This window comes from Schistocerca piceifrons, chromosome 5 (assembly GCF_021461385.2).
Source record: "Schistocerca piceifrons isolate TAMUIC-IGC-003096 chromosome 5, iqSchPice1.1, whole genome shotgun sequence".
Lineage (NCBI taxonomy): Eukaryota > Metazoa > Arthropoda > Insecta > Orthoptera > Acrididae > Schistocerca > Schistocerca piceifrons.
Window position 1 is genome coordinate 242,191,132 of NC_060142.1, and position 23,802 is coordinate 242,214,933.

Consider the following 23,802-nt stretch of genomic DNA (forward strand, 5'->3'; position numbering starts at 1 on the left):
GTACTCTCCAGAGTTGGCCCCTGCGGACATTTTTATTTCCAAAGTTGAAAAGTCAGTTTAAAGGAAGAAGATTTGCAACGCTAGACGAGATAAATGAAAATCTGCAGACGACGCTTCGTGCGACCCGCAAGAAGGGTACCAAGACTGTTTCCGGAAGTGGAAACGGAGTTGGGAGTGGTGTTTCAGTTGTGGAGGAGAGTGTTTCGTAGCAGGCCATGCAAAATTATTTAGACGGTAAGTGCAGAAAAATTTTGTGGAAAAAAGTTCCGGAATTTTTTAACAGACCTCATATAATAAATTTATATATAAATGTAAGAAATTGTTCCCTTGTTAGTGGATACTGATGAATTGATAATATTACCCACTTTGAATATGAATCGCTTTATTCCGGGACATAACTGGTTAATTGGGGGCCTATAAATTTTCGAGACACAACATCTACAACATAGTGGAACAATAAGAGATTTGATACGGACACAGGTCACACAGTAGTAGGACGTCATCGACCGTAATAAATTAAAAAAGATATGTTACGTAGTAAGCTATAGCCTCGTGGTAAAAAATGGAAAGGTAGAAGGTGAAGACAATCTCAAATTAAAGAATTGCTACACTGGTAAATGAGAAACAGCTGGCATATTTCCTTTGTAGATATACTATGAGGTGGAAAGAAAAGTACACAAAAAATTATGGGTCTTCGGAGAGTTGGGACAGTTAAAGAAATAAACAATTAGATGAAATCCAAAAGCAATCAGAAGAGATGGTTACAACACTACAAACAATTACTGACCCATCCAAATGTTGGTAGTGATGAGGTAAACGGAAATAGGCTCGAATGCGTTCACACATTGACGTCGATAGAATTCATATGAAATGGATGAATGCCACTGATTGCGCCAACCTATATACAGAGATTACTGAATATGCCTCAGACGCAATAATAACGGAAATTTTAGTTGTTCTTAGTGTACGTTTGACTATGAAGAAGAAGATTGGGTTATGGCTGTTGTAATATCCATTTATAAGAAAATAAAAAGCAAATACTGTAGTGATCCTAGGAACATAAGTTCATTAATACCACAAACGTCCACCCGAAAGTTACTAGAAAGAGCCTAAACACAATTGGTGAGTCGTTTTTAGCGGAAAAATGTGATGATATCGGGCACTTAGGGCTTTATTGGACTTCTCCGGCACTTTCGCCGAACAATGTTGCGTCACGATTGCTGGTATTGTGCAGGTCAGCATATGGGAATGGACTGTGACGTATTCGTTCATTTGATTAGTCAATGTTAATGGAACATCCATCGTGAAAGATGACGATTCAATAACAAAATTGTATCCTCTGATTAAATTTACGTATTTCAGAAAGATAATGGTCCTCTTTCCGTAACTTTGAAGTTGCAGTAAGACGAATAAGACTACGTACTGCTCCTCTGCTGTTAATTCCTCAGATAGGAGCCAACATGGGCGCCTAGGTGGCAAATCGGATCGAAGCATTCGCCGTTAAGTACTCCACTACCCAAACAGTTTGGCTTTAAATACTCATAAATGTGGACCATTTCCGGCTTGACTGCGTGCTGCGCGTACTGATAGGCTTGTTACTCTGGGTCGTCATAATAATTTAACTCGACTGTCATAGAGAATGCTATAACTGTAAGTCCTGACGGAAATGGTTCACCGTCTGCCAACCCATTGGAGCTTTTCATGTTCTAAATAAAAACAAAAATACTCCGAGAAAGCGCCACAAACAAAATTGTGTTTCCTTTATGACGGTAGAAGTGTAGTGGCAACCAACGCATTTAATCGCAGTGCTCTGATGGGCGATATCTGTCGCGCCAGATAGTGTGGTGTAGTTGACGTGTCTGATTCTACATATACGTTCTTTTTTCACAATAACAGAGAGTTAAAGAATGCGTCGATTGCAGGTTATGTGAGAGACTGAGTAGCCAATAGTAGTATCACATAGGGTAGAGTATGAAGAAGGGTAGCGCATTCCCACAAATTAAATAGACTGAGTGAATGTCATAAATTCAGTATCTTTGTAGCATCGCAGCTGGTATCAGATCCGTCAATAGGTCGAAAGGGATCACAGTAGCAGAGTTTGATTGGCGCTGTAGTATGCAAAAGAACACATTCGCAAATGTCTTATCTCGAAACGCATTAATTTCTGCTAAACGTGTTACAAATGTATTTGCCGTTTCATAAATTAGCGGATGACAGTATAGGTATAACTTTGAGCGTATAATTTTCCTACTCGATGTTCTGTGAATAAGAGACTGTCAGAGTTATGAGATACAATATTTCAAGTTTTTATCATCATGAAACAGTATTTGTAAAATACAGCTCAGCAGCAGGATGGGTATACTTTACTTGGTAGTTACTCTAATTTGACATTCAACTCTACTTCGACGTGATCTTAAATACAGGAAAGATATGAGAGCTTACTGTACAGTCACTCAAGCCCCTACAAAACTTAATGGTTCGTTGTTTACTGTGCTACCGTTGCGATCGAAATTGGTGTAGTATCATAATCTACCATCATGTGTTTGCTACTCGTAATAGCTGAAAGATAATAATTGTTTTCCTATGCGTTTCTCTACAAATCCTTACCCATATTTCGCTAGGATCCCATATTTTCTCCGAATCCCATGTAGCCATCTCGGTGCAAACGTCATTACTATCAAACCCTTCTCAAAATGTCCGATTTTAGAATAATTCACCACAGAGAATGGAACACGAATTGTAATCTCTCACTACATTTTTTCTCCTGTGTGATTTGACCCACAGATATTGATGTTGCAGACGCTGTTCAGCGAACCTTCTTCAATGAATTTTCTTTCGATACTATAGCATCATTACATCATAAACAAAATCTTAGTTCAAATGAGAAGGCTTACATAATGAAAAACCATAAATTGTCGTAAAATCATAGTTTACATGACACTTATTGAAGCAACTCGAGGTGATGGCTGATCGCGGCTAGCTGAATCGATAAAAATTCAAAATACAGGACGGACACTGACAGAGTTATTTTGCTTCGTTAGCAAGCAGCAATGGCTAGAGAAGACATGAAACAACAAATTGTCGTCACATGAAACAAAACGCAGAGCGAAGGAAACAGAAGGCGACGGCAGTACATCTGTATACTAGATTGACTTGTCGCTGACGTTGGTAGCACCCGAGACAAGTGATTATCGGACCGATGTCGTATACTGTCTTGCAACTTCAGTCTGATCGCGCCGAATATCTAACGCAAATGCACGATTACTATTCTCATTAGAGCATCCTGTAATGACCTTGCTTGCTGGTTAATGAAAAGTAGTCTAGTGTAGTTATTTTTGACCAATTGCAAGTCGGACATTAGGACTCTTCAGCGCCAGTCTGGAAGGAAAAGCGTGCGTAAAGTCACACAGTTCAAAACGAAATAGTCTCTATTAACAGTATCCAATATTCGAGTGTACTTATAGAATGTATGCAGAGAATAGCATTGGGTGAATGCAGTCATGTATGTAGTGTAGCATTGGTTTGCGGCTCTATACACATGAAATATACGCCAATGACAAATGTGATTAAAATACGTTAATTAAAAGTGTCAAAGTGGTGCTGCTCAAAATTACAACAGTGTTATATTAGTCAGTGTATCTCAAGTGAGTTACAACATAATTTTACACTAACTGTGCACTGGTAGAATCTGGATGGGTTATGAAAGGGATGAAGAGCTCATATAAAAAAAAAATTGATTAGATTTTAGATCGATAGCAGTATTATATGATCACGATAAATGTTGTCTATACTACATTAGCTCAGGATTATGTATATGAGTAACTAAATCGCTATTTCCATTACCAACATGAACAGTCATTTCAGGTCCACTTCTACAGAAATCATCATCATCGTGTCCTGCCCAAAGGCAGGTTTCCACCATGGTAAATCTCCATGTACTCCTGTCTTCTGCCATTCTCTTAAGGTCCGCATAATATCCGCTTCCTTTTATGTTGCCTGTCATCTAATCTTAATGTATACAAAGGCCTCATCTAGACTTTCCCGTGCAATACGATGTTTAGCAATACACATTAATTCTTTTATGTAGTACTCTCGATGTTTTCTTATCGCATAGCATCGAAAAATTAATCTTGCTCAATTACTCATAAATATTCAAGAGTAATTTCGCATCCAAATTTTCTAGTTGTTTTCCCCATTTCGCGGAGCTTGCTTACATTGCTTACATTGCTTCTTTGAAATTCCACTTCTGTTCACGAGAATGAAATGAATTACATGGAGAATGCTGCATGTAGCAGACAACTCAAAATTCAGAATAACTGTTCCTACTTACCATTCCACGATGAAATGTCGTCGGCGTGTCATGTGTTGTGAACATATATAAACGGGTGAACCGAAAGTTTATGACCAATGTCCACTGCGAGAGTACATGCCGCCTGGCGGCAATACTGGCGCCAGACGCTGTAAGGAGAGAGTATAATTTGAGCATATAAGAGTGGGGAACCATTCAAAGCAAGATGGGGGCTGGAAAGTGGGAATTCCACTGACGTAAGTGAATTTGACAAGAGCACATTTTAATGTAATGGAACGTGGAGAACGAGACTGGGAACAAGGCTGTTCGGTTGTTTGCATGTCACTGTCATGGTCATCTATGAAATGTAGTTGAAGGATTCTGAAAACACGATTAGGCGGTAAAGTGCTCTACCCCACGTCTCATCATAGAACGTGATCGGACTGCCCGCTTCGAAAGGCAGGATGGGCGGCGATGTTTGATAGATCTGACAACAGAGTATAATCAATACTCGTGCAGGCGCAAGTGTTCAGATACGCACCATTCAACGTACTTTGTTGATCGTAGGGCGCCGCATTGGACTATCCCTACGTGTTCCCCTGTTGATAGAACGACAACGTTAACTACTATCGTACTGTGCCCAATATTATCCAGACTCGACCGTGGATCAGTGGAAACGTGTCTCTTGGTCCTATGGTGATCGCATCTTCCAGCAGGATAACCGCCGTCACAATTCCTAAATCTTGCAACAAGCATGACTGTGAACTTGAAGTCTTGGACACTAATTTTTTTTTTTTTGTGTAAGCCCGATAGAACACATATGGGACCCTTTACGACACTCGCTCAATGCCCACCAACTCGTAATTAACGGGACCTGCGTGATCTATGGACAGACATCTGGTTTCATACTTTTTTTTTCGGTCATTCGTCTTCTGACTGGTTTGATGCGGCCCGCCACGAACTCCTCTCGCGTGCTAGCTAACCTCTTCATCTCATAGTAACACTTGCAACATACGTCCTCAATTATTTGCCGGATGCATTCCAGTTTCCGTCTTCCTCTACAGTTTTCGCCCTCTACAGCTCCCCGTAGTACCATAAAAATCATTCCTTCATATCTTAACAGATGTCCTATCGTATCAGTATTTTCCACATATTCATTTCGCCTCCGCGCAGAACTTCCTCATTACTTACCTTATCAGTCCACCTAATTTTCAACATTCGTCTGCAGCACCACATCTCAAATGCTTCGAGTCTCTTCTGTTCCGGTTTTCCGACAGTCCATGTTTCACTACCATACAATGCTGTACTCCAGACGTACATTCTCAGAAATTTCTTCCTCAAATTAAGGCCGATATTTGTTATTAATAGACTTCTCTTGGCCAGGAATGCCCTTTCTGCCATTGCAAGTCTGCTTTTGATGATCTCCTTGCTCCGTCATTGGATATTTTGCCGCCTAGGTAGCAGAATTCCATAACTTCATATACCTCGTGACCAACCATCCTGATGTTAAGTTTCTCACTGTGCATCTTCATATTTTCGCGGCGCAAATACTGATCCATAAAATTTCGGGCGTGCAGCCGCATAAGTTTGACTTCTTGTAATATTTCGGCTGAATACCGTCCAGCCATCTTTAGAGTGAGCCGAGGTGACTCACGCTCCAGCACTTGCTCCGTCCTTTTAAAGCCGTGGACCGCACCACTGCGCATGCGGCCACAGATACACATGGCGCCAGAGACGTTAATCGGTGGCAAAGACGCATGACATATTCATGGAAATAGAGCTAAGGCTGCACGGTCGATCCACACTGTGATATCGATGTATTACTGCGAGCTGCACCGTCGCGACGTCTTTGTGATTTTACTACAGAAATTACCGAATTCCAAGATTTGTCCAAGCTGAAGCCGCTATCTCTATTAATTAAATTCGTCGCCAGACGAATTTCAATTGCTTTCTTCACTACTACCCAGAAGAATGAAGTCGACGCTAAAATTTCGATGTTATCGTACACCTGCGGTGCTCTGTGTATCTCTCCTGGATAGTACGTGTTGACTGTCCGATGTATGAACGGCCGCACTCACAGGGGATCTTGTAAACCCCAGGCTTCCGAAGCACCTAATCATTCTTAATGGAACCCAGGAGTGCTGCTGTCTTTGATGGAGGGAGAAAAACCACTTTCACTTCACGCTTACTGAGGATCCGTCCTATTTTTGACGATAGGCTTCCAACGTATGGTAGGAATGCCATCAATTTAAAACTTTCCTTGTCTTCTTACGGTTTTTTTACACCCACAGTTGGTTTCATTTGTAGCACCTTATGTATCTGCTGTTGTGAGTACCCGTTGGCTTCAAAAACTCTTCTCAGGTGTAAAAGCTCGTCCTCGAGACTGCTCTCGTCAGCAATGGCCTGTGCTCTGTGTACTACAGTTCTGGGTACACTCATCGTCTCTAAAGGTGCGCGTAAACATAAATCCGCGTGGGTCGGTTTTCGATAAACCGCGTGTCCCAAGGTGCCATCATCTTTACGCCGCACCAGCACATCCAAAGCTGGAAGGCATCCATCTTTTTCGATTTCCATTGTGAACTGAATTTGTCTGTGGATGGAGTTCTGATGATCTAAAAATTCTTTTAACTTGTCTTCATCATGGGCCCACACTACAAACGTGCCGTCAACATTCCCCCAAAACACTGTCGGCTTCAAGCTTGCAGATTCCAGCGTCTTCTCCTCGAAGTCCTCCATAAAAAAGTTGGCCATAAAAAAGCATGTATACCTGAACTATCTTTATCGGTGTTGGTTTGCTGTCAATTCTGATAATAACAACCCTGTCACAGAATAGTTCACAACAACACAGTCTGCCCTATGTTCCTATTCACAACGAATCCTAATCCAGTTATACCATTTTCTGCCTCTGTTGATATTACCCTATACTTATCTGGCCAGAAATCCTGGTCTTCTTTCCACATCACTTCACTGACCCCTACTATATCTAGATTGATCCTTTGCATTTCCCTTTTCACATTTTCAAGTTTCCCTACCACGTTCAGTTTCTGATATTCCACGCCCCGACTCGTAGACCTCTCCCGGAGATACGAATATGGGACTATTCCGGAATTTTTTGCCAATCGAGAGGTCATAATGACACATTTTCAACTGCAGGCCACATGTTCTGTGGATACGCGTTACTAGTTTTTAATGCAGTGGTTTCTATTGCCTTCTGCATCCTCAAGCCGTTGATCATTGCTGGTTCTTCCGCGTTTAGGGGCGATTTCCCACCCCTAGCGCAAGAGAGTGGACCTTTACCTCTGTCCGCCCCTTCCGCCCATTTTGACAAGGCCTTTGGCAGAGTGAGGGTGACTTCTTATGCCGGAAGTCTTCGGCATAAGAAGTCATAGTCCTCCGGAAACCTGCGAAGGTATGTTGAATTCGTGCCACCCAGAATCACTACTATATTTCATTCTAAAGGTGGAACAACATGCTATTAAAAGATGGCCGTAGAAACTGGGTCTTTAGTGTATTTCAGCGTTAGTTTTCAATTGTGGACTTCGACTTTAATCTCTTCTTAAACAAAGTCTTGATTATGTACACTAACTTGATGCTGCAAAAAATAGAAATTCAATCATTGTTAATCTACTGGTTAACAAATTATTGTCAAACGAACAGAAGCTTCATCATTTTATACCTGTAACAATGCTAAATCTAAGCAAAATGTTCATCCGTTGCTACTAAGTATGACTATTACAAATGTGAGACGGGATTCATCAAAACCATCTTTCGTTGCATGGAACATATAAGTATGCGTAGTCATGCTTGTGCATTTGCTGTGTGTTTGTGTGTGTGTGTGTGTGTGTGTGTGTGTGTGTGTGTGTGTGTATGTGTGTGTGTGTGCGTGAGTGAGTGCGCAAAATTCTTATGCGAAGCCTGCAGTTTTCCACTATAAATAAGAATACAAAAACCAACATTAAATTATTTTGAATATGGAAATGTTGCGTACAGATATAAACTCTTACGTAGTTGCCTCGTTACGTTAAACGTATTCTCGCCCACAGCAGTGGAAACTTTCTCAGCAGCTTCCTGTGAAGAGGGAAGTAAAGAAAAGGGAACGCAAGTGGAAACTTCAGTTACTGTGGTGCGGCAGCAGTTGCAAAATAAACTTGAGTAAACAATCGGTTCTTGAGAAGGAAGAATTTGTACTGTGGTACAAAATTCTTGCGTTTTATCTCTCTTACACTTATTCCGTAGCTCGTAAGGAAAACTGGAAATATGATATGTTTTATATTGAGGACTATTATAAAGATTTTGATTTTTCATTAGTAGCAAAAAGATACGAAATAGTTCGCAAATTTTTGACTGTTAAGGGGTACTTCGATAAACTAATTCATTTTTCCAAATATGATTAGGTACATGATTGGACTGGTATGAAGCAACATTTTAGAACAAATTGGATTAAGCACAAAGAGTAGATTTGATCCAGACGCATTCCATCTGTACCAAACTCTCCATTTCAGAGCGGCATTTACAACAAACGCCATCAATTATTTGTCAATTCCAGTTTCTGCCTGCCTCTACAGTTTTTATCCTTTACAGCTCCCTTTATTGTCATGGAAATTATTCTCTCATGTCTTAACACATGTCCAATGTTCCTGTCCCTTCTTCTCGTCAGCTTTTTCCGTATGTTCCTTTCTTTGTCGATTCTGCAGGGCACCTCCCCATCTCTTAATGTATTAATTTTTAACATTACTCTGTAGCACCACATCTCAAATCCTTCGATTCTTTTCTGTTCAGGATTTCCAAAAGTCCATATTTCACTACGAAACGATGATTAGCTTCATACATACATTCTCAAACATGTCTTCCTCAAATGAAGGCCTATCTTTGACACTAGTAGACTTATTTTCGAAAGGAAGGCCCTCTTTGCTTGTACAGTGTGTTCTTAAGTCCTTTCTCCGACCGTCATGGGTTACTTTGCTTCAAAGGCAGCAGAATTCCTTAATTTCGTCTACTTTATAATCAGCAATTTTTATGTTAAGCTTCTCGCTATTTTCATATCTGCTGCTCCACATTATTTTCATGTTTCTTCGGCTTACCCTGAATCCATATTCTGTACTCATTAGATTGTTCATTCCATTCAACAAATCCTGTAATTCTTCTTCACTCTTTTTAAGGATAGTTTTTCCCCATGAACCATGGACCTTGCCGTTGGTGGGGAGGCTTGCATGCCTCAGCGATGCAGATGGCCGTACCGTAGGTGCAACCACAACGGAGGGGTATCTGTTGAGAGGCCAGACAAACGTGTGGTTCCTGAAGAGGGGCAGCAGCCTCTTCAGTAGTTGCAGGCGCAACAATCTGGATGATTGACTGACCTGGCCTTGCAACATTAACCAAAACGGCCTTGCTGTGCTGGTACTGCCAACGGCTGAAAGCAAGGGGAAACTACGGCCGTAATATTTCCCGAGGGCATGCAGCTTTACTGTATGGATAAATGATGATGGGGTCCTCTTGGGTAAAATATTCCGGATGTAAAATAGTCCCCCATTCGGATCTCCTCCGGGCGGAGACTACTCAAGAGGGCGTCGTTATCAAGAAAAAGAAAACTGGCGTTCTACGTATCTGAGCGTGGAATGTCAGATCCCTTAACAGGGCAGGTAGATTGGAAAATTTTAAAAGGGCAATGGATAGGTTAAAGTTAGGTATAGTGGGAATTAGTGAAGTTTGGTGGCAGGAGGAACAAGACTTCTGGTCAGGTGAATACAATGTTATAAATACAAAATCAAATAGGGGTAATGTGGGAGTAGCTTTAACAATGAATAGGAAAATAGGAGTGTGGGTAAGCTACTACAAACAGCATAGTGAACGCATTAATGTGGCCAAGATAGACACGAAGACAACACCCACTACAATAGTACAAGTTTATATGCAAACTAGCTCTGCAGATGATGAAGAAATTGATGAGATGTATGATGAGGTAAAAGAAATTATTCAGGTAGTGAAGGGAGACGAAAATTTAATAGTCATGGGTGACTGGAATTCGAGAGTAGGAAAAGGGAGAGAAGGAAACATAGTAGGTGAATATGGATTGGGGGAAAGAAATGAAAGAGGAAGCCGCTTGGTAGAATTTTGCACAGAGCACAACTTAATCATCTAACACTTGGTTCAAGAATCATGAAAGAAGGTTGTATGTATGGAAGAACCCTGGAGATACTGACAGGTTTCAGATAGATTATATAATGATGAGGCAGAGATTTAGCAACCAGGTTTTAAATTGTAAGACGTTTCCAGGAGCAGATGTGGACTCTGACCACAATCTATTGGTTATGAACTGTAGATTAAAACTGAAGAAACTGCAAAAAGGTGGGAATTTAAGGAGATGGGACCTGGATAAACTGACTAAACCAGAGGTTATACAGAGTTTCTGGGAGAGCATAACGGAACAATTGACAGGAATGAGGGAAAGAAGTACAGTAGAAGAAGAATGGGTAGCTTTGAGGGATGAAGTAGTGAAGCCAGCAGAGGATCAAGTAGGTAAAAAGACGAGGGCTAGTAGAAATCGTTGGGCCACAGAAGAAATTTTGAATTTAATTGATGAAAGGAGAAAATTTAAAAATGCAGTAAATGAAGCAGACAAAAAGGAATACAAACGTCTCAAAAATGAGATTGACAGGAAGTGCAAAATGTCTAAGCAGGGATGGTTGGAGGACAAATGTCAGGATGTAGAGGCTTATCTCACTAGGGGTAAGATAGATACTGCCTACAGGAAAATTAAAGAGACCTTTGGAGAAAAGAGAACCACTTGTATGAATATCAAGAACTCAGATGGAAACCCAGTTCTAAGCAAAGAAGTGAAAGCAGAAAGGTGGAAGGGGTATATAGAGGGTCTATACAAGGGCGATATACTTGAGGGCAATATTATGGAAATGGAAGAGGATGTAGATGAAGATGAAATGGGAGATACGATATTGCGTGAAGAGTTTGACAGAGCACTGAAAGACCAGAGTCGAAACAAGGCCCCGGGAGTAGACAACATTCCATTAGAGCTACTGATGGCCTTGGGATAGCCAGTCCTGACAAAACTCTACCATCTGGTGAGCAAGATGTATGAGACGGGTGAAATACCCTCAGATTTCAAGAAGAATATAATAATTCCAATCCCAAAGAAAGCAGGTGTTGACAGATGTGAAAATTTCCGAACTATCAGTTTAATATGTCACAGCTGCAAAATACTAACGCGAATTCTTTGCAGACGAATCGAAAAAACTGGTAGAAGCCGACGTCGGGGAAGATCAGTTTGGATTCCGTAGAAATATTGGAACACGTGAGGCAATACTGACCTTACGACTTATCTTAGAAGTAAGATTAAGGAAACGCAAACCTACGTTTCTAGCATTTGTAGACTTAGAGAAAGCTTTTGGCAATGTTGACTGGAATACACTCTTTCAAGTTCTGAAGGTGGCAGGGGTAAAATACAGTGAGCGAAAGGCTATTTACAATTTGTACAGAAATCAGATGGCAGTTATAAGACTCGAGGGGCATGAAAGGGAAGCAGTGGTTGGGGAGGGAGTGAAACAGGGTTGTAGCCTCTCCCCGATGTTATTCAATCTGTATATTGAGCAAGCAGTAAAGGAAACAAAAGAAAAATTCGGAGTACGTATTAAAATCCATGGTGCAGAAATAAAAACTTTGAGGTTCGCCGATGACGTTGTAATTCTACCAGAGACAGCAAAGGACTTGGGAGAACAGTTGAACGGAATGGACAGTGTCTTGAAAGGAGGATATAAGATGAACACCAACAAAAGCAAAACGAGGGTAATGGAATGTAGTAGAATTAAGTCGGGTGATGCTGAGGGAATTAGATTAGGAAATGAGACACTTACAGTAGTAAAGGAGTTTTGCTATCTGGGGAGCAGAATTACTGATGTTGGTCGAAGTAGTGAAGATGTAAAATGTAGACTGGCAAATGGCAAGGAAAGCGTTTCTGAAGAAGAGAAATTTGTTAATATCGAGTATAGATTTAAGTGTCAGGAAGTCGTTTCTGAAAGTGTTTGTATGGAGTGTAGCCATGTATGGAAGTGAAACATGGACGATAAATAGTTTAGACAAGAAGTGAATACAAGCTTTCGAAATGTGGTGCTACAGAAGAATGCTGAAGATTAGATGGGTAGATCACATAGCTATTGATGAAGTATTGAATAGAATTGGGGAGAGGAGGAGTATGTGGGACAACTTGACAAAAAGAAGGGCCCGGTTAGTAGGACATGTTCTGAGGCATCAAGGGATCACCAATTTAGTACTTGAGGGAAGCATGGAGGGTAAAAATCGTAGAGGAAGACCAAGAGATGAATACACTAAGCAGATTCAAAAGGATGTGGGTTGCAGTAAGTACTGGGAGATGAAGAAGCTTGCACAGGATAGGGTAGCATAGAGAGCTGCATCAAACCAGTCTCAGGACTGAAGGCCACAACAACAACAACAATGTCATCAGTGAATCTTATCGCTGATATCATTTCATCCTGAATTTTAATCCCACCCTTGAACTTTGCTTTTACTTCAGTCATTACCTCCTTGATGTAGAGATTGAACTTCATGGGCGAAAGCGTGTATCCTGTCTTAGATCCTTTTTACTACGAGCACTTCTTTCTTTGCTTTCCAGTCTTATTGTTACTTCTTGGTTGTTGTACGTGTTGTACATTACTCCTACCTCTCTCAGAATTTCGAACGTCTATCACTATTCTACATTGTCAAAGACTTCTCATAGCTGGACAAATCCTACGAACGTGATTTGCTTCCATTATCAAGATCGTTGTGGCTACCTGTCTGGTACCTTTATTCCAAAACACAAACTGATCGTCACCTAACAGATACGCAGTTTTCTTTTCCAGTCTTCTGTACGTTATTCTTGTCAGCGTCTTGGATACGAAAGATGTTTAGCTGAATGTGCGATAGTTCTCGTACTTCTGTGCCCTTGCTATCTACGCAATTTCGTTCCTGGTAGTCTTCCGGAAGTCTGACGATATATCGTCAGTCATATCATGCCAACTTCAATAGTTGTTTGATTATAACTTCCCCAAATGATTTTGGAAAGTCTGATAGAATGTAATCTATCCCTTCTGCCTTATTTGATGTAAAACAAATATCTTTTAAATTCTGACCCTTACACTGGATCCCCTATCTCTTCTGTATTACTCTGTCATCCACTTCTATCGCGTCATCAGGCAATTCCTCCCCTCATGGAGGTATCCGATGTGTTGTTTCCACCTATCCACTCCCCCATCTACGTGAAACAGTGGAATTCCTGTTGCACTCTTAACGCTGCCACCCTTGCTTATAATTTCACAGAAGGTTATTTTGACTTTTCTATAAACTGAGTCAGTCTTCCGCCGATGATTTATTTTTCGATTTCTTTACAGTTTTTTTCTTGCAGCTAATCCTGCTTGACTTCCTTGCACTTGCCCTTTATTTCATTCATAAATAATTTACATCGCTCTATTGCTGGCATTATTCGGACTTCTTACTTTTTTTGCCAATCAGCTGAAATATATGTTCTGTTACCTAAGATTTCATCGCAGTGACCTTCGTAGCACCGATGTTTGGCTTCTCAAAATCTGTGATTGCACTTTTTAAAGATTTCCACTCTTCTTCAACTGAACAGCCTACTCTGATATCCCTCACCGCAGTATCCACATCTTTTGCGGACTTCATCGGAGTTTCGTCATTCCTCAGTACTTCAGTAACCAACTTCCTTCTACATTGATTATACCGTGCGATTGTTTTGAACTTTAGCCCACTCTGCATCGTCTCTGAATTATGATCGGAGTCTTTATCAGCTCGTCGGTACGCCTTACAATCCAGTATCTGATTTCGAAATCTTTGTCCCACCATAATGTAATCCAGTTGGAATTTTTCCCTGTCTCACAGTGTTTTCCAAATATACTCCCACCTGTTGTGTTTCTTGAACACAGTATTCGCTAGGAGCATCTGAAATTTATTGCCGAACTTAACTGGTCTTTCTCTTTTGTCATACACAATACCAAATCCATACTATACTCTAATTCTTTCTTATACAGCCTCCCCTACTATCGCATTTCACTACCCTATGATTATTAGATTTTTATGTCTCCTTACGTACTAAATTACCCATTCAATATCTTCATATACTTTGTCCATCTCGTCATCTTCTGCTCCCGACGTCGGCAAGTATGTCTGAACTGTTGATACCGGAGTTGATTTGCTGTCGATTCCGATGGGAACAAACCTGTTACCGAACTCAGAAGCTGATATTAGTCTTAACCACTGTAATTATTATTAATTTTATGCTACCTTACACTTACTTTCCATGTTAGAGCTCATTTTATTACTTCTCTTCAAATCACATTTATCATGGAATGGAAACACACAGCAACAGAACGTACGGGCGTGACTTCAAACACTTTGTTACAGGAAATGTTCAAAATGTCCTCTGTTAGCGAGGATACATGCATCCACGCTCCGTAGCATGGAATCCCTGATACGCTGATGCGGCCGTGGAGAATGGCGTATTGCATCACAGCCGTCCACAATACGAGCACGAAGAGCCTCTACATTAGGTACCGGGGTTGCGTAGACAAGAGCTTTCAAATGCCCCCATAAATGAAAGTCAAGAGGGTTGAGGTCAGGAGAGCGTGGAGGCCATGGAATTGGTCCGCCTCTACCAATCCATAGGTCACCGAATCTGTTATTGAGAAACGTACGAACACTTCGACATAAATGTGCAGGAGCTCCATCGTGCATGAACCACATGTTGTGTCGTACTTGTAAAGGCACATGTTCTAGCAGCCCAGGTAGAGTATCCCGCATGAAATCATGATGACGTGCTCCATTGAGCGTAGGTGGAAGTACATACTGACGAAACTAAAATGAGCTCTAACATGGAAATTAAGCGTTTCCGGACACATGTCCACATAACATCTTTTCTTTATTTGTGTGTGAGGAATGTTTCCTGAAAGTTTGGACGAACCTTTTTGTAACACCCTGTTTATATAATTTTACAGATTATTAGGTAATATGAAACGGAATGTATTAAATATTGATACAAAATATCTGCACTACATAACTTGATAATATTTGAGAGCGTAAGGCCGAAATAAGTACGGCAGCATAAAATTAGTAAATACACTGGTCAGCGCTGATATAAGTTTTGGTTGCATTAGAAAATGGCCATAACATTTCACAAAGCAATTATGCACTTTGCTATATCACTGAACTGTTGACATGGACTCACTCTGTGCCCTGCATTCCTATTTGTAACGAATCATACTCATGTTATTCAGTTTTCTGCTGCTATTGATTTTACCCTATATTCGCCTGAGCAGAAGCCCTTTCCTTGCTTCCATTTCATTTCACTGACCCCCAACTATATTTAAAGCAAGCCTTTGGCCTTTTTACGTTTTCTAGCTTCCTTACCACTTTCAACTATCAAAATTCTGACACGCCACCGCCCGACTCTGGAATATTATCCTTTCGTTAGTTATTTAATATTTTTTCTGATGGTCACCTCCGTCTTGGTAGGCCCCTTCATGCAGATCTGAATGGAGGACTAATCCGGAATCCTTTGCCAATGGAGAGGTCATCTTGAGTCTTTCTCGGTTACGGGTCACACTTCCTATGGATACACATTATATTTGTTTTTAGTGCAGTAGTTTCTTCCATTGCCTTCTCAATTTTCACCCCGTTGTTAAATGCCGATACTTCCGCCTTTTAGGGGCATTTTACATTAGAAAGGGCAACCGAGTGCCCTAACGTCTCTGCGCTCTTCCAATCTCATTGACAATGCCATATGTAGTACTTGTTCATGAACTTCATGAAAACGGCTGTTTCATTAGCTGAAGTTTCTTTTGGTGCCAGAAATGATTGTGATTGAATATGTGGAAGATGTACATAAAACTGGGCATAGTTTTTCAGTGCACTTCAGAGAAATCCTTTGCTCTTTCAGCAACAAATATGGCTTATTTATGGACACATTGAACACTTATCTTGTGAAAGGTGGTTGATTTCACTGGAATTATAGGTAAGTCGTGTTTAATTGTATTAGGTGTTACTGAAACATTTAAATGTATGTGATTTCGAAAATATTGTTCTTGTCAATCGGGGTCAATAATGACTTAACGATCCTGACACTTAATTTGATTCTTTTTTCCAGGTCGGTCCATGATAATATATTGGCGGTTTCTTACAATGTGTCACGACCCTTACATTGCCCATACCCACCGTATTATGTGCAACGTCACATTGATACCTTAAACAGGAACATAGGTATCGGTAATTGATTTGTTAATTTAATTTTCCAATTTTCCAATGTTCCGTTGGTTATTTTGCAACAAAAATATAATTACGAAGATATCGTTTATTGGAGTATGTTGAAATGCCCCTGTAAATTATTGCGTCACATACTGATTGTTTTTCGATACCAACTGATTGTGAATACATACTTTTTATACTAACTACATTCTTACAGTAATATAGTAGAAAACTCTGCGATGATTATCTCATTCAAAACAGAATCTAGCAATCCGTGCAGATCTATGATTAACTAAATTCATTTCATCCAGAACGTAGTATCATTTCAGTGAGTCAGTGTATGAACTGTACTGCCTTAGAAATACACTTTAAGGAATAGACAGAAAATTCAGAACTTCGTACACTAACAAATGACTTATGGAGAAAACTATAGTGATTGAGTATCTAACAGTCTCTCAAACTGTGAAAAATGCTTTTAATTTTATAATTATGTAATTCTTACCATCTTAATGTGCGTTACTCAGTGTTTCTAGACATCAGTTCAGCAAAGTGTTCGCATGTTTCATTGTTATTGTTCTTTGTGTGTATGTACTTCAAGAGTAGACGTACTTGTAAGATACTATGGTAAATGAAGAGGGCTGCCTCCGCTGAATATCTCATTACTTCTAATCCTAACCATGGCTTCAGAAGCTTTATTTAAGCTTACACAGGTACGGTATCGTAACTATCAAGAGCAGTACCACTCACGAGTCTAATTCTAAACAGTAGCTCGTCTTACGTCTGTCAGAAAAGTTAGGGTCGCGTCCTCTCATTAAGACCGAGCAAGCACGTAGCTCCCTAATCCTGAACGGTACGAGTTCTTTTACTTTTGTGTGCCTGGCTACTGTAAAAGCGCTCCGACGTGGAATTGACTCCCTTTGTTCTTTTACTTGGGTTGTCTTCCGTAGCCTGCTACTTCTCTTTCTGTCTCACAGACTGACCCTCTCATTGTTCGTCCCTACTTTTATTGAGTACTGCCGTTCCTCCTCTCCTTTAGCCATCCACGAGCCTGGCGTCTGATTTCTACAATCTTTCCGCGGAAAACGATTGCACTGCCTTAACTCTTCAGGACTTGTCACAAGCAGTGAGAATGTTAAACTGCCATCAGCGAAACATAGCTGTAGGTTTGAATTCTAGCTTCTCCCTTGCCTTTCTAAAGGCCAAAAATGTTTTTTGATCAAAATTGTTGTCAGATTTTGATACAAAGTGTTGATTTCAAATCTGTACGAAGTTTGAAATTTTGGAAAGTTTGGAAATTTGTGGTAATTTCCTATGGGACCAACCTTCTGAGGTCATCGATCTTTAGTCTTACACACTACTTAATCGAACTTAACTTACTCTAAGGGCAGCATACACACCAGTGTCCAAATGAGGACTCGCAAGGCGCCTTGCACCGCACGGCTATCCCGCGCGGCTTTAAAATTTTGCTCAATTCTCTAACTTAGTAATTTTAATGCTTGAAGTATTGAAATATAGATCGTAGAATACTATTTTCAGTGTAAGTACGAGTATCATCCCTAAATCTGTTGTAAATGACATTTTCTTAGTTTTGCCTGGAAGTGAGGAGTTAATGCCAGCTTAGCAGCGTGGTAGCTCCGACAGTTATTGGGTCAAACTGACAGTTTTACCTACGAGGAAATTGGAAACTTGCTCTCTCGTGAAATTAAAAACTGATTATTCCGCATACTTTTAGCTGATTAACTGAAGGCAAGGTAGATTTTACGTTTCTGATGCTGCTGGAAACACAGTAGGTTAAGGGCCCGGACACAGCTAGATCGTAAATGAAACTACAAATCTTTGTCAAAACGGCATTAACACCAAATTTCGAGAACTGTGGGATCTTTGCCTTTCGCGGTGAAAAGCCTGGAGGTGGTCTGAGGAAAGGGCTGAAACCGACTGCTAACAAATGAAAGATCTGAAAACGTGATAGAGACTGTTTTTATTTGATTTTTAACTCCTTGGTGTAGTCTTTCACCGCGACAACCCGTTATCAGTCTCGATGGAGCAACTGTTTGGTTGCTACCCTGGCCAGTATGTTCTCCACATCTCTTAACCATTGGAAATGTCTGGCTAAGGCTTGCACTCGTCAGCCACTAAGATTGACGAACTCTGGCAACGATTTGAAGCAGCTTAAAAATACGTACCTATTTGTACTGAATTTCACCCCCTTTAACCTCCAAATTATCAAAAAAGTATCATAATCTTTCCACTTATTGTATTCTCGAAATGCCTAAAGTTTCATTATCTTCTATACTGTCAGGTGTTACGGTAATATTGGCCTTTATTATGAAACATACAGTCCGTAATATCGATATATCGCAGTGATAATCAACGTAGCCAGGTCTGTCCTATTTGGAATATTAACAGTTAGTTATATATTGAAGTTAAAATCTTCTGGGTTATATATTACTGTAGCCACAATTTGTTAGACAAAACGCGTTACCGTCAAGACTAAGTTTTTATGGGCGTACTATATGAGGAACTCAGCATTACCCGGATACATTTTTATTCCAGTTTTCTACTATCCCATCTTCTCTTCACTGCTTTCTTTGTCCATCTCCACTTCATCCCATCTCCTACACCCCCGTCTTCCTCTGACCACCCTCTCTTTCTCTGTCCATCTCCTCCTTCACTTCTGTCCATCTCCCCCATCTCTCCATGCATTTCCTCCTGCCCCCTCTATCTCCTCCTCTTCCTTCTTTTGTTCATCTCCTCCTGCATCTCTATATTCTCCTCAGTCCATCACCATTACATCACCCTCTCCACCACCTCAACGGCAGCCTGGCTTTCATGCTCACAGTATTTCTTTTTGGAAAGTAAGTAATATGTGTTACAATCTCTGTAGAGATTTGTTCAGGGGCTCATGGGGAAATGTTGAACATATGCTTACGCAAAATACATTGTACACACATATTTCTACTGCTGATCTCAATTAGGCCCTGAAAAACGTTGACAAAGTTATTGGCTCGCTACAATACTCATTCTTCAGACGTGGTTGACACAACGAACAGCACAATAAGGGATAAACTGCACTTCCTACTTATAAATGTATTACAAATTAACCAAATGCAGGAAATAAATTCCAACAGCTCGTTTTCGAACATTTTTATGTTACCCCTTTTGAATCACAGCCCTAGTCGTAGTAAGAAATTTTTTATACAAGTAATAAGTCATGTGGGTAACAAAGCTACATGACAATAGTGTCTTCCTATATTATGTTTCTATGTCACCTTCCCCTCTTTCACACCTCTGAAGGATGTAGGTGGTTCTAACCCCATAGTGTTTCTTTCCAGATTATAAATAACAAGTAAACCACGATTACCTAACAGGCCCCGCGCTAGCATGCTCCTAACCCCACTAAAGATTAGTTCCCAAATTTCCCATCCATAAGTTTACGTGTCATTGGACCACAGCAATACGCTGCGTGTATATTATTGCTGACACTCGTAAGTAAAGCCTTGGTTATAATCTTCAGAAGAAGGACAGTAAGTGTCTGAAAGCGGTTAAGATATTAAATTTATTTAATGTAACAGGTTACCCATTATTTCTCTATATCCACAAACAGTGGCTGAAGATGAATAAAATATTACATTGTACTAAAACACCGACTTTTTTAAGAATCGAACTCTTGTATATAAAACAGCTGCAGTTTTCTGAGTAATTTATTAATGAGTTAATGTATTAAATATTTGACGTTAAGCATGTAAAAGGGGAAAAGTGTAGAAAAGGTTTGAAACTGTATTTAAAGTCCGATAGAAGACGCTATGTACTCTCATTATCAAACAGTTGTTGAGTGTACTCTGGGTAATTTGCGACCCATTTTAAGATTTTTCACGAATCTCAGTGTTTACGGCGTCATATTTCCTGACCTATATGTCGTACAGTAATATAGTTTTGCAGGTACATTCGGGAGTAAGTTTCGATACTGTCTGTGATACGTACTGCTAATAGATTTAATGGTAAGGAAGTAATAAAGTAAAACGCCACGTCTGATGTAGAAATCTTATTGTTTGAAGACCGAAAATGTGATTAGCTGTAACGTTACATCTTGCATAATTTTGTGAGAGTGTCAGCAAGAAAAAGTTTCGTAAAAATTCGAAGTTATGTGGAAACTATTTTGCAAGTCTCTATCTGCTCTCATTCTCAAATACTATACAAATGGAAGACTGACTTAACAAACGCCTTCAGTCACAACGTTTCGTGTTTTATTAGGTATGCGATGCATTTCGGACCCTGTGGGTCCGTGTAATTTCTCTTAATACATGAATTATTTTTTCCCTTGAATGAAGTAAAATGCATATTCCTGTCATTAAAAGTCAAACGCGGAAAATAAGAGCGAAATAGTGGAAAAGATGAACAATGCGTACGAAAACGATGGACAAAAGAATGTATGTTTGTCCTAAAGTGATAGAAACGCTTTTCTTGGATTACGTAGTGAGTTTACACATTTCATCTTTTCCACCATTTCGCACTTTCGGCATTTGACTTACGAAATTCATAACCTAACAGCAGAACTTTTTATGACAGGAATATGCGTTTCACCTCATTCAAGGGAAAAAATAAAGCATATGTTAAGACTAATTACACCTGCATCGTGTACTTAAAAAACAAAGAAAGTTGTGACTGTAGGCGTTTGTTATTCATACTTCCAATGTATTGAATACAGTTACGTTTCAAGCTACGAAATATGGACAAAATTTAAAAAAAAAATAATCTGCGTATTTCGACGTGGTGCGTTACTAGTGTTTCTCATCCCCAGTAACACACATTTGAGAGGTAGTTGATGTTTATCCCCACAGGGATTCTGTACAGATCAAGTGGGAGTGTACCAAGCTTGACTGAAGTTAATACAGATATATTTGTACGTTATAGTGATTTCATCTGGATTCTGTTAGGCTCAGTTAAATGTGCTGTTGCTAATCACAACAAATTTTAAGGGGGTAGGACGTCAAACGGGCCGACTTGGAGCAGGAGAGGCATCACAGGACATTTTAATTTCCAGTGTCTATACTTTTACAAACAAAATTCATAAAACTTTGCTAGCATCACCAGGAAGGATTCATGTTTCACACTCATTGCAGTGGAAGTTCGAAAACATAACAAAATAAATTTTTTTACGTGTGAAATTTCATCATTTTTTCACATCTAATGGCTACATTTGTTGCTTTAGGTACACTTTTCTTCATAAATTAGAGAGATTCTTCAATGAATTTTGAACATCATACATACCATACTCACAGGTGTATGAAACTCTAGAATTTATTTAATTTATGAAAAAACGAATGAACTGTTAAATTGAAACTTCATGTTTAGGAAAAACACAAATTTTCTAGCTAATTACCTCAAATTTTGCCACAGTTTTTAATACATTTGGAAAATTCTAGAGTTTCATACACCTTTAGGTTTGGTTTGTATGCTGTGCAAAATTCATCGAAGAATCTCTCTTACTTATGAAGAAAAGTGTACCTATAGCAAGAAATGCTGCCATTAGTAAGTGAAAAAAATGGTGAAATTTCACATGTAAAAAAAATTACTTCGTTATGTTTTCGAACTGCCATTGCTTTGAGAGTGAATTCTGAATCCTTCCTGGTCATACTGACAAAGTTTTATGGATTTACTTGTAAAAGTGTAGACAGTGTACATTAAAATGTCCTGTGGTGCCTCTCCTGCTCCAAGTCGGCCCGTTTGACGGCCTACCCCCTTAAAAATACTAAGAAAAGACCAACAACAGTTGAAATCTAAACTCACAATTTTATTACTCACTTCATTCTTAGTCACGATTGTGTTATAATGTTGTAAACAAGGGTATCACAACAAAAATTATCAGATACAATTTTATTATGTCAGTAAACACTCACAAATTCTTACAGCAGAAATGCATTGTAACATGGCGTAATAAAAAATGAAAACCTCATCTGTGCAAAGTTTTAAGGTGCATATTAATCGTGAATTTGCATCATGTTACGACCAATAGTACCTGCAGAAAAGTAATATTAGAACAGGAAAGTAAATGAAGTCTAATATTACGATCCACCACAAACATAAATTAAGTCTCAAAAATTTTGTAATTATTATATCCGCAAGAGCGTAAAGTTGCAATTATAACTCCCTACACGTTGGCATTCATGTTGCTTCCAGATTAACTGCGGACATACTGATTTCTCAGAGGTCCATAAATGAGTCAGCACTACGTGTATATTTAGGGCAGAAGGTTTAGAAATTCGAGGAAAATGTCGCTTCGTACGGGGACTGCAATGCGACATACTTTTAATAGTTTCCGGAAAGGAACCTTGTCACTAAATCTGCCAGATAATCCGAAGAGATTCTGGTCATGTGATAGTACACCAGCAGCAAGACGTGGTAGTGTTGGTAACGTTATAACTTTAGGATGACAGTGCCGCCAGAACGCAGATACTATATATGATTTTCGGAAATTCTTTCACCAAAGAAGACTAAATAAATATACCAGAATTTGTATCACGAATTGCTGATAACATCAGTTACTTAGAAGTAGATAACATCGGTGTTATGAAGCAACTCAAATCAGTATGGACTGTATACCATTTCAGGTAATGCTGATATAATCGTTGTGTTTTTAACAATCATAGACAACCGTTCGTTCGTTGAATGATCCTTACGTTGAATGATCCTCACAGAAATACTCAAAAAGTGAAATAAGAGAAACCCGACGAATTAAAGACCCATCTCAATCACGACCATTTGCAGTAGGAGTTTGGAACACATACTGTGTTCAAACATTACGAATTACCTCGAAAGAAACGATCTTCTGACACATAGTCGGCACGGATTCCTTACTCTTGCGATGTAATGATTCCTGTCGACAGGGGATCTCAGATTTATTCCATATTTCCTGATTTTCCGTTCTTCACAAGCGGCTGCCAATCTTACCGCGTGCGTATTGAGTATCGTCTCAGTTGCGCGACTTGATTCATGATTTCCTGTCGTAAAGGTTACAGTTCATACTAACTGTCGGAAAAAATCGAGTGAAACAGAAACAATTTTATTCCTCAAACACATCTGATGATCAAGGTATTTATGTCAAATGGTTCAAATGGCCCTGAGCACTATGGGACTTAACATCTGAGGACATCAGTCCCCTAGAACTTAGAACTACTTAAACCTAACTAACCTAAGGACACCACACACATCCATGCCCGAGGCAGCATTCGAACCTGCGACCCAAGCGGTCA